A 13,258-nucleotide genomic window follows, 5' to 3' on the forward strand; every position below is an offset into this window, starting at 1 on the left:
CACCGAACTTGGCTAGTATCTTCCAAGCAGAAGTACTGGGCATAGAGAAGGCCTGTGAAGCTCTATTGGTCAACTACCAGAGGATACAAAAAGCAATTATTTATACAGATAGTCAAGCGGCACTCCTGGCATTGTCGACGCCACTAACTAACTCCAGCGTAGTCCACAACTGCAAGAAGGCATTGAGCAATCTGAAAGGCAAAGTACAATTAGACTTAGTCTGGGTTCCCGCCCATAGGAACATCTTCGGTAACGAAAGGTCAGACGAGTTGGCAAAAGCAGGAGCCGTTCTAGACGAATCCGAAGCTGAGCCAATTCTATGCCCTCTAGGAACGATCAAAAGAGAGCTCAACATTCAATTGGAACAATTAGCAGAGAACAGATGGAAGAATACAACAAAATATAAAATAGCTAAACAGACATGGCCAAAATATGATAAGACTAGATCTACGGTATTATTAAATAGGTCCAGGAAAAGTATTTTCAGACTTACAGCTACTCTAACAGGTCATTGGCCATTTGGAGAACATGCAATGAAAATTGGTATACCCTATAATAACATTTGTCGAGGCTGTGAACTGGAGGGAAATAAGGAAACAATTTTCCATTTTCTCTGTGAATGTCCAGCCCTATCGCAGATACGACACAAGACACTAGGAAGCCATCAGGCATTAAGCCTTGAATGGATATCAACTAAAAACATATCGGATATAAGTAGTTTCATCGAAAACACAAAGTGGTTTGAACGGAAAGATGAAACGGGACAACGGTATATTATAAGGTCTGCGAACAGTGTATCAAAATGACACATCTAGTGCTAATAGGGCCATAAAATGATATGGCAGCACTCATACCTACCTACCTACCTTATAACGAAAATTAAAAAAGGCGAAAGTGAATGAAGCGACAAGAAAAATTCGACCAAAGAAGGAAAATGGAGAACGAGCAGATTCAGATGGCAGCGGTGGACATAGTGGAAGAACTTGCCCGCAGAGAACAGCAGCTGGAGCAGATGAGACAAGTATACGTAGAACTGAGGAATCGGACGGAGGAGAATAGTGGTAGCAGGAACTTCTTATTGAAAACAGTCAACGATCTACCAACATTTACGGAAACCGAAGACATCACTATTAATTCATTCTTTAGCAGTATCGAATACCTGCTTTCATCAGTTAACGACAGTGGACTTCAAAAATAATTAGTAAGGACGATATTCTATAGAACCATTCAAGGCGAAGCTAAGGACACAATCATCAACATTCCACAACCAGATAATTGGCAACTTATAAAAGAGTCATTGAAGCTGAGGTACAGGCCGGACGTAGAGCCATACCATCTTTATAAGAAAATAGGAAATCTTAAGGTGAGTTGTGTTAATGATCTTATTAGTGAAATTCAAAATATTAAATATAAGTCGGACGAATTGACCGTATACTACAGAGGTGACAACTACATGGACCTGAGTAGCATGGACAGTTTACTAGTTAACACAATAAAAGAAATGACTCAAGGAGTTCTGTTAGACAAGATATATGAAGAAGGAAATTTAAATAACATAATAAAGATAATGACGAGTAGGAGATTTGAAGATAGCAATGTTAGACCAGAGTACAGAAAATTTAAAATAAAAGGAGATAATCCAAATGACAAAAATAATAGTAGATATCCTTATAGAGGACATGGACATAGAAATAACATAAATTATAGAAATAATCAAGGTTCATATAACCAATATTACCAAAATGACATTAGGCATAACACATCAGGCCAATATAAACTAAATAGCGGAAGATTTAATAACAATCATAGATCAAATTCTGGCAACTTTCAAAGACCACAAATGTTAGGAAACTATACGCCAAATTTCGGACAAAATGAACCAAATCAATACGGACAGAATCATAACCATCAAAATCAAATTAGGCAAAACGAACCTATGGAAGTAAATAACATAGAAACCGATCAAGAGAGATCCCGAATAGCAGGACACCCTAGCAGCAGTAGCAGCCAATATCGATTGCAATCGCCTAGGCAAAGCTATAGAGAACTTGAAGATAGAAGAACTTGAAATAAGTGAATAATTCTATTTTTTTACCAGGAAGCCTCGGAGAGCTTACCCAGAATAATAATAACAATTGAAAACAAAAAATACGTTGCGCTTATAGATACAGGAGCAAATATAAGTCTAGTGGATTCGGAATTAAACGAATTTCGAAAAATTCCACTTAGAAAAAAATAACTATTAGTACAGTAACAAGCAAGGAAATAAACACTGACGAAGTGCATACTGAAGCACCAAAAGAATTTAATTTACCAGAAAATGCATATACATATAAGATGGCGATGGCGATCATCAAAAATAGAAAATATAATTTCGTAATAGGAATCGATTTATTAAACCATTTAAATACAATGATAAATCTAATGGAAGGAAAAATTTCACTAAATAAAATGGAATCGAATTTTTTAAATAAATCATTAAATTTCAGTGAAATATGCGCTCTATAAGCAACGAATAAAAAGATAAAAGGAATTCAGTTAGATCATTTAAACATAGAAGTATTTAAAGAATATTAATTTAATTTTGAATATATAAAGGGAAAAGAAAATAGAGTAGCGGATTTTCTTAGCAGAATAGAGAATAACGAGGACTTTATCATTGAGGAGAAAGAGGATGAAATTACTGAGGAAAATATAGAAAATTACTTAAACGTAGTTAATAATATTGATGATAATACATCAATACAAACAATTCATTCAGCAGAAGAAAATTTACAAGATCATTTTTATATAAAAAATGAAATAGTAAACAAATATAAAACTCAAATTATATTAACAAATAACAAAACAGCAGAACTAAAAACGATTCATGGCAAAAGAATTATTTTCATTTCTAAATATGATTTCGATAGATTGGGTGAAATATTTAGAAAATATATATCAAAAGGAAAATTAGGAATTTATTCAGAATTATCTGAAAGACAGTATAATATAGTTCAAGAGAAACTAATAGAAATGTTTTCAAATAACAAACAATTAGAATTTATAAAAAGCACAATGAGAGCACAAGATATAGAAACAGAAGTCGGAGCGGTTAAACAAATTTCGCTATATCATATTAGAGAAAGTATGCATTCAGGCATACAAGAAACATATAATCAACTTAGAAATAAAATTTATTATCCGAAATTAGGGGAATTAATACAAATAGTAATAAACCAATGCGCAACATGTCAAGAATTAAAATATGATAGGAGACCTATCAAACCTAAATTTTGTATTACAGAAACACCTACCAAAAATAATGAAATTATCCATATAGACACGTACGTTATAAAAAGGTTCAATTTTTTAACAATAATTGATAAATTTTCTAAATTCGGAGTAGCATATCATTTAACTGATAGAAATCACATTACCTTCATCGAAAAATTAGAAGATTATTTTACCAAAATAGGAAAACCAAATAAAATAGTAGCTGACAATGAATTTAACGCTAAAAGAATTAAAGAATTTCTAAATGAAGAAAATATAGAACTTCATTTAACTAAACCCAACAGTCATACGGGTAATGCAGATATTGAAAGATTTCATAATACAATTTCAGAAAAATTTAGAATGTTATATAAATTAAATAAAAATTTATCCGTTAAACAGCTAATACAAAAGGCTATTAGAAATTATAACGAGAGATTTCATTCAACATTAAAATTTACACCAAATCAGGTACGATATAAATAGATGAGGAAATAGTAAAAAACAGTTTAATAGAAACAAAGAATGAAATTATAAATAAATTGAACCAAACAATGGAAAATTATGAGCAAAAGATAAAGGAAGGATTTATAAAAAATTATAAAGCAGTTAGGCACAAAGAACAGCCTAAATATAGGAAGCAGAACTTAGACAAAATACATATCACTAACATAAAAAGACCATTAAAATTTACAGATTTGGACAATACTGACAGCAATAATTCTAATGACACAACATTGTAAAGGGACAATGGTTTTGACAGAAATAACGAAACAAAATGGATTCATAGACTTACAGATTAGAGATCAGGAAATACCAAAAGATAGTGACATAGTATACATATGATTGACGTTCAACAATTAGAAAATATTATTAACGACATGACCGACAATATAACCTTAATGAAAATAGAAAATAAAAAAATACTACAAAGAGAGTTATTGGACACAAGGAATAAATTATTGACACTTATGCCAGTTAAAAGTAGGAATAGAAGAGGTTTAGTTAATGCAATTGGCAGTATGTCAAAATGGCTTTTTGGAACAATGGACGAAAATGACAGACAAACTATGGAAACACACCTTTTACGAACGAATGACTCATTTAATGAACAAATTAAAATTAACTATTATTTTACATCAGCTATTGAACATTTAAAAGAAATTGTTAAAAGCGATAGATTAAAAATTGAAAAAGAACTTAATTCAATAAATAAATTTATATATGAAGAATATAAACAAAATTTATACATAGATCAATACACAAAAATTCAATTCTTAAAAAGTAAAATTGAACATGTACAAGAAAATGTTGTATCAGCTAAATATGGGATAATATATCCAAATATTTTAAGTAATGAAGAAATTTTAAAATATAATATCGATTATAATAAGCTTAAATATCTACAATTGGGAACAGTAATGGTAAATAATATATTTCTAGTATTTGGAATAAAAATACCAAAAAAATTTGTAAATGTAAAAAGAAAAATAATACCAATACCTAACAATGAAAATAATGAAATAGATGCAAAAATAGAATAATGTAAAGAACTCGAAATAATACAAATGAATATAAAAACATTTTTTATTAAAAATGCTATAAATTTAAAGATTAATAATACATGTTATCAAGAAATACCTATAATAAGTGGAAACTATTTAATAAGATTTAATAATTGCTCAATCAAAAATGGAAAACATTTTTAAATTAAAAATACATACAAATATATCACATATTTGCAATATCTTAAGCATTATTATAATTTTGACTTAACCATCTAAACCAACTGGTCTTTTCTTTTGCAAATTCGGTAATTGTTTTTAAAAACGCTTAGACACATTCTAGTATTAAAAGTCGCGTATTATAACTTCAACATCATTTATTAATTCCAGTTCCTTTTTTATGCATTTTGCAATTTCGATTATTGTTGAGTGAATTCTTTCTATTTGTCCGTTCGTAGTTGATTGTCTAGGGTCACAATAATTCATTCTAATTTTCATTCTATCTGCGAAGGATTTGAATTGGGCTGAGCTGAACCCTGGTTCATTATCACATGTAATAATTTTTACTTCTGGGAAACTTTGTAGGGCTTCTAATACTTTTTCCGATAAGTTAGTTTTGTCTTCAATATGTTTTACTACTAAAAATTTGGAATATGCATCCATTAAAGTAAGGAATTTTAAATTTGAAACAAATAATATATCTATACGTATTTGCTCCCCCTCTTTTTTCGGAATTGGAGCCTCTCCAATCGGCACCCGTATGGGGTGTCTATCATATTTATTTTTGTTACAGATTTCACAATTTCTTACAAATTGTTTAAATTGTTTCTTCAATAGTGGCCAGTATTAATCCTTACAAATTTGTATTAAATTTTTTTTATAACTCCTGTGCGCTCTTGTATGTGTCTGTCTAATTATTTTTTCTTGGTCCTCTTCTTCAATAGCTTTAAATATCTGTGTGAAAAACTTTCTTTGCAAATATGTTTCGCAAAATTCGCTTAACCTCATGTAATTATTCTAACGTGAAAAGTGAGGAAGCTTGGACGATGTCAACATCAGATGAGACGACACTAGGAGTTTTCGAGAGGAAAATTTTGCGCAAGATTTATGGTCCTCAGAACATTGGCAACGGCGAATACCGCAGACCATGGAACGATGAGCTGTACGAGTAATACGACGACATTGACATAGTTCAGCGAATAAAAAAACAGCGGCTACGCTGGCTAGGTCATGTTGTCCGAATGGACGAAAACTCTCCAGCCCTGAAAGTGTTCGATGCAGTACCCGCCGGAGGAAACCGAGGAAGGGGAAGGCCTCCACTCCGTTGGAGGGACCAGGTGGAGAAGGACCTGTCTTCACCTGGTATTGCCAATTTAAGGACATATTGCAGCGGCTAGGATTAATGTATGTTAGTGTTCAATAAAATGATTTTTTACTAAATATATAAAATAATGAAAAATTATTAAAAATACAATTTTTATATAATAAGGCTTATTTAAGTTTGTAAACAAGTGATAAACTGTAGAAGAAATAATATTAATAAATTATAAAGAAAAGGTTCATACTTTTCATCTTTCAAAAGTAAAAGAAAGGTACCAGCACTAACGTTTCTCCTCCTAACATCCCTTCCACTTTCACTACTACTACTGGAGAGCGACCTGGTTACACTTGGGATCTCCAACTGGCGCCGAACTGCGAAGGAGAGAGACAGGTGGCGCACTATCGTCGATTCGGCTATAACCGGCTAAACGGTTGCAACGCCAATCACATACATACATACATTAGGATATCGCTTTGCAAATTGTTAATTTCATAAAATTAAAAAGTGACCAAAAATGTGCGCATTGTAATAATGAGTAATTAACGTATAGCCATTTATTGATTTTACACGTTTTGCAAATTCCAATCTTTGTCTATTTGGTTTACAATAGCAATTTGTTGCCCCTGTATCTATTAAAACTTTTAATTTTCTATTTGTCCCTCGTAATTGTCTGAAAATATAGGAAAGGGTGTTGCTTTGTCTAAAAAAGCACTTTCTTGGATGTTATTTATCCTTTGATGTTTTTGCGGGAGCTGATGACTATTGATAGATTCACGACTTCTTTTGGGAATTCTATTATAATTATTATTATTATTGTGAACAAATTGTTGTCTATTCGGATTTAAATTAGTTGATTGTCTAAATTGAGCGGAAGTATCTATTTCCATGGGTGTTGGTTGCGATTGGTTTCGCAACCCGAAGGATCTGTTATTATAGTTATTGGTAAACAGTTGTGGTCTTTGATTAAATCTCAAATTATTAGTATATTGGTTGTTATTATTATATTGTCTGAAAATAGGCTTGTTATTAGTAAAATTAGTATTTTGTCTCTGTAGACTGTAAGTATTAGCAAATTGTATACGAATTTGATTGGATTCCATTTCCTGTGCTTTCGCTAGAGCATTAGGTAAATCGATCGGATTTAGTGAGTCCTGTAAGCGTTAAGTCCTGTAATGAAAACTCTTAATGCATCTGCGCGATGTCTTTTGTTATATTCTTTGGTAATATCCGAATTGTTACCATATGTCATTATAGTTTTGTTAATCATTAAAGTTAATTGAGAATTTACTGCATTATAATAGTCAATTAAGTTCATGTTCATTTGCCTTATTAAGTTTAATTCCTGTTAAAGAATATGCAGGGGTCTCTTGTCTGCATAAGCGAAATCTAATCGGCTAATTATTGGGGGATGGGGTCATATGTAGAAGTTCACGCAAGTGAGGAAAGTTTCTGATTGCCATTCACTTGGGAGTGGCCAGGAACGATTCTTTTGCATATGACTCAAGCAGCTCACGACTTCCGGTTTTAGACCAAGTATCCCCTGGGTAGTTAACAGACATCCGTTTGGAGGCGAGCTAAAGTGAGAAGGCGAAGCCCGCTTGTGCGGTTGTGCGTAGGGCTTGGGACCTACCACATAAAAAAAAAATCTCCCCAATGAAAACAAACTCCGAGCCTCGGATGAGAAACCCCCCTTTTGATGACGACCCCTGCAAACGTACTAAGGATCATGATTTGAGGGCATGCACCTGGAATGTCCGGACTCTTAATTGGGAAGGTGCCTCTGCCCAGCTGGTTGATGTCCTCATACAACTAAAGGCTGACATCACCGCCGTCCAAGAAGTGCGATGGACGGGACAAGGACGGAAGAAGGTGGGTCCTTGTGACATCTACTACAGCGGCCATATAAAGGAGCGCAAATTTGGTGTTGGATTTGTGGTGGGAGAGAGACTACGTCGCCGAGTCCTGGCATTCACCCCGGTGGATGAACGTCTTGCCACAATCCGCATCAAAGCGAGGTTCTTCAACATATCGCTGATTTGCGCCCACGCCCCAACGGAAGAGAAGGACGATGTGACCAAAGATGCTTTCTATGAGCGCCTAGAACGCACCTATGAGCGCTGCCCCCGTCACGATGTCAAAATCGTGCTTGGCGATTTTAACGCCAGGGTGGGTAAAGAAGGTGTCTTTGGCACAACAGTCGGAAAATTCAGCCTCCATGACGAAACATCGCCAAACGGCCTAAGGCTGATCGACTTCGCTGGGGCCCGAAATATGGTTGTCTGTAGTACCAGATTCCAGCATAAAAAAATTCATCAAGCAACGTGGCTGTCCCCTTATCGAAACACGCGCAATCAAATCGATCACGTTGTGATAGACGGAAGACATGTCTCCAGTGTTTTAGACGTGCGTACGCTCCGAGGACCAAACATTGACTCGGACCATTATCTAGTAGCAGCAAAGATACGCACTCGCCTCTGTGCAGCAAAGAACGCCCGTCAACAAACACAAGGAAGATTCGACGTCGAAAAGCTGCAATCACAACCGACAGCCGAACGATTTTCTACTCGACTTGCACTCCTGCTCTCTGAGAGCACTCATCAGCATCTCGATATAAGGGAGCTGTGGAACGGCATCTCAAACTCATTGCATACCGCTGCAGCCGAAACAATTGGTCTCCGTCAACGCCAAAAAACCAGTTGGTACGATGAGAATTGTCGTTCCGCAGTGGAGAGAAAACAGACTGCCTACCTCGCAACGTTGCGATCGACCACAACACGTTCGGGGTGGGATAGATATCGAGAACTGAAGAGGGAAGCGAGACGCATTTGCAGACGTAAAAAGAAAGAGGCCGAAATGCGTGAGTATGAAAAGCTTGAAAAGCTGGCCGACATGGGTAATGCTCGAAAATTTTATGAAAAGATGAGGCGATTAACAGAAGGTTTCAAGACCGGAGCATTATCATGTAGGGACAGAGAAGATAATCTGGTAACGGATGTCCAGAGCACACTGGGATTATGGAGGGAACACTTCTCCGACCTGCTCAATGGCAGTGAAAGTACAACACCAGGAGATGGCGAACCCGATTCCCCAATCGATGACGATGGAATAGATGTTTCATTACCCGACCATGAAGAAATTCGAATAGCAATTACCCGCTTGAAGAACAACAAAGCGGCGGGGGCCGATGGATTACCGGCCGAGCTATTCAAATACGGCGGCGAAGAACTGATAAGGTGCATGCATCAGCTTCTTTGTAGAATATGGTCGGAAGAAAGCATGCCTGACGATTGGAATCTTAGTGTGCTCTGCCCAATCCATAAGAAGGGAGACCCCACAATCTGCGCCAACTACCGTGGTATAAGTCTCCTCAATATCGCATATAAGGTTTTGTCGAGCGTATTGTGTGAAAGACTAAAGCCCACCGTCAACGAACTGATTGGACCTTATCAGTGTGGCTTTAGACCTGGAAAATCCACAATGGACCAGATATTCACCATGCGCCAAATCTTGGAAAAGACCCGAGAGAGAAGAATCGATACTCACCATCTTTTTATCGATTTTAAAGCTGCCTTCGATAGCACGAAAAGGAGCTGCCTTTATGCCGCGATGTCTGAATTTGGTATCCCTGCAAGACTAAAACGGCTATGTAAGCTGACGTTGAGCAACACCAAAAGCTCCGTCAGGATCGGGAAGGACCTCTCCGAGCCGTTCGATACCAAACGAGGCTTCAGACAGGGTGACTCACTATCGTGCGACTTCTTCAATCTATTGCTGGAAAAAATAATACGAGCTGCAGAACTAAATAGAGAGGGTACAATCTTCTACAAGAGTGTACAGCTCCTGGCGTATGCCGATGATATTGATATCATCGGAAGCAACAACCGCGCCGTTTGTTCTGCGTTTTCCAGACTAGATAAAGAAGCGAAGCGTATGGGTCTGGTGGTGAATGAGGACAAGACGAAATATCTCCTGTCATAAAACAAACAGTCAGCGCACTCGCGTCTTGGCTCCCACGTCACTGTTGACAGTCATAACTTTGAAGTTGTAGATAATTTCATTTATCTGGGAACCGGCATTAACAACACCAACAATGTCAGCCTTGAAATCCAACGCAGAATCACTCTTGCCAACAGGTGCTACTTTAGACTGAGTAGGCAATTGAAAAGTAAAGTCCTCTCTCGACGAACCAAAATCAAACTCTATAAGTCGCTCATTATTCCCGTCCTGATGTATGGCGCTGAAGCGTGGACGATGACAACATCCGATGAGACGACTCTTGGTGTTTTCGAGAGAAAGGTTTTGCGCAAGATTTATGGTCCTCTAAACATTGGCAACGGCGAATACCGCAGACGATGGAACGATGAGCTGTACGATTTATACGACGACATTGACATAGTTCAGCGAATAAAAAGACAGCGGCTACGCTGGCTAGGACATGTTGTACGGATGGAAGAAAACACTCCAGCTCTGAAAGTATTCGATGCAGTACCCGCTGGAGGAAGCCGCGGAAGAGGACGACCTCCACTCCGGTGGAAAGACCAAGTGCAAAGTGACCTGGCTTCACTTGGTGTTTCCATTTGGCGCCAAAAAGCAAAAAGGAGGAATGAGTGGCGCGCTCTGGTGGATTCGGCTATAATCGCTTAAAGCGGTTCCTACGCCAAATATATATATATATATTATTGCAATTTTAGATTTTCTATCTCTCTTTTCAAACTTATTGTATGCACTGAAATTAATCGGGTTAATGCTTCATCTGAACTTTTAGCCATTTTCACTATTTTTTCTTTCAAAAATTTTAAAATATTTTTACAATTATATCTATTTTTATATTGCGGTTTGTTTTCACTTACTTATTAAATTAAATTAACCTACAATTGATTTCGCCACTTCCCTTTGATGTGTGTTCTTCCTCCCAAAATTCTTAGCTCCGGTTGATTGTTGGCCTTAAATTTCTCCAAAAACCAAAATGTTCACCAGCAAGTTGATATTTAGCACTATCGCTTATTTCTACTTTTAAGGATTCTTTTTAATGCGACTTTTTATAGCTTATTTAATTCAACTACTGGTCCCTTTGCTCGGGCGCCAATTAAATAATGAATCCAATGTTGCTTGTTTTAATACCAAAATGATACTGATCTTTATTGATAATCTTAAATATAACATAACATATAACATATCTTAATTCTATGTTGAATGCTTGCATCTCTGTCACAGCTATTCCGCGAACCGCTTGTCTGTTTATGCAGGTGCACATACCGTCAGCAGTTTCGGTGGGAATGTTTATACATACAATTCTTAACTCGTCATGGAACGAATTTTCATCTGCGAAGTCAAGTCTGCTGAGTCAATACATTTCAGGATCGAATAGTTACTGATGATGAAAAGTGGTTCACTAACAAAAATGGCAAACGAAGTCGTTTGTAGTCGAAACGCGGAGAGCCGACGCAAGGATTTACCATCAGGAAGGTTTTGCGTGCTTGTTGTGTTTGGCAGAGAGTAATTTACTTTGATTTTATTCGAACTTGTACTGTTAACAATGCAAAGTGGTTCGGCTTTACCAAAAATCTAGAAAAATATTTTAAATATATATTAAAAAAATTGGCCCCATCGGACTACTAGGTCCTATAGCTCACATAGAACAGTAAATGCCATTATATGACAATGATGCGCAAAAATACTTATCATGGTCTTAGTTGGAACGTCAAAACTTTCAATAAGTTTTTGTAAAAAAAATTAAGAAAGCGATAAACAAGCTTAACATGATTTGTCATTATAGTTTCCCCATTCAACCCCCACATCCAACCTAAAAGAATAATATCATATAATAAAATCTTGTAGAAAAAAAGCAAATTACACTGTCCAACAAATGAAGACTTTTTGAATGGAACAGAATAGCGACCCTATAATTCTGAAAGGGTATGTTGAGTAGATCATTTTTGTAGAACAAACTTATGGTCCAGCACGTCTGAGTTTTTTTTTACAGTGGGTCAAAGTTTTCATTTTTTGGTCGAAGGGAGTATTATATATATGAAAAAAATGTTGTAAGTTAATGTCTGAGAGAATTCTTATGGTCAGAGTTGTATTGTGGAATTGTATGAGGATTATTTTAGTGGAAGATCTGAACCCTCTAACTGGTTTCTTTATGGGTCAATTTTACCCTTTTTTCGAGAAAATCAAAAAATATCCTTTAAAAAAGGACATTTAAGGATTAAAATATTCTACGAAAATGTTTGGCGGAAAATTTAAGTGGGGGTCACCAAAGACACCATTGTTGTAAATAAAGCTCTTTACGCTTAATTGGCAAAATTACACGCCATCATATACAAAGTAGGTGAAAACGTCGTCAAGTTAGGCCGGGCCAGACACTGAGTTCTCGCGTCTAGTCAGCTGTGACTTACAAATCGGGTGTGATAAAATTAAGCATAATTGACTTACTAAGCAGTACATATCGGGTGTGATTTTTACTAAAATTAATATAAAAAAAGAACAATTAAAGCTTAAATAAGCATGGCGGATTCTGTTTGCAAATTAAGAGATTGGTTTTGTTATACTCTCGCAACAAAAGTTGCTACGAGAGTATTATAGTTTTGTGCACATAACGGTTGTTTGTAACACCTAAAACTAAAAGAGTTAGATATAGAGTCATATATACCAAAGTGATCTGTCCGTCTGTCCGTCTGTGCAAGCTGTAACTTGAGTAAAGATTAAGATATCTTGACGAAACTTGGCACAAATATTCCTTGGCACCATAAGAAGATCAAGTTCGAAAATGGGCAGAATCGGACCATTGCCACGCCCACAAAATGGCGAAAACCAAAAACACATAAAGTGTCATAACTAAGCCATAAATAAAGCTATGGAAATAAAATTTGGAATAAAGGATCTCACTAGGAGGGCAAATTTGGATGTAATTTTTTTGGGGAAGTGGGCGTGGCTCCGCCCACAAATCGGTTATTTGTATTTAACTCGCAAACTAATAAAGCTATATAAACCAAACTTTCTACAGTCGGGTCTCTTACATACCCCACCACACACCATGAAAATAGTTGAAATCGGATAATAACCACGCCCACCTCCCATACAAAGGTTAGGTTGAAAATTACTAAAAGTGGGTTAACTCACTAACGAAAAACGTCAGAAACACTAAATTTTGCAGAAGAAATAGCAGAAGGGAGCT

The sequence above is a fragment of the Zeugodacus cucurbitae genome, chromosome 4 (genome assembly GCF_028554725.1).
Source record: "Zeugodacus cucurbitae isolate PBARC_wt_2022May chromosome 4, idZeuCucr1.2, whole genome shotgun sequence".
Classification (NCBI taxonomy): domain Eukaryota; kingdom Metazoa; phylum Arthropoda; class Insecta; order Diptera; family Tephritidae; genus Zeugodacus; species Zeugodacus cucurbitae.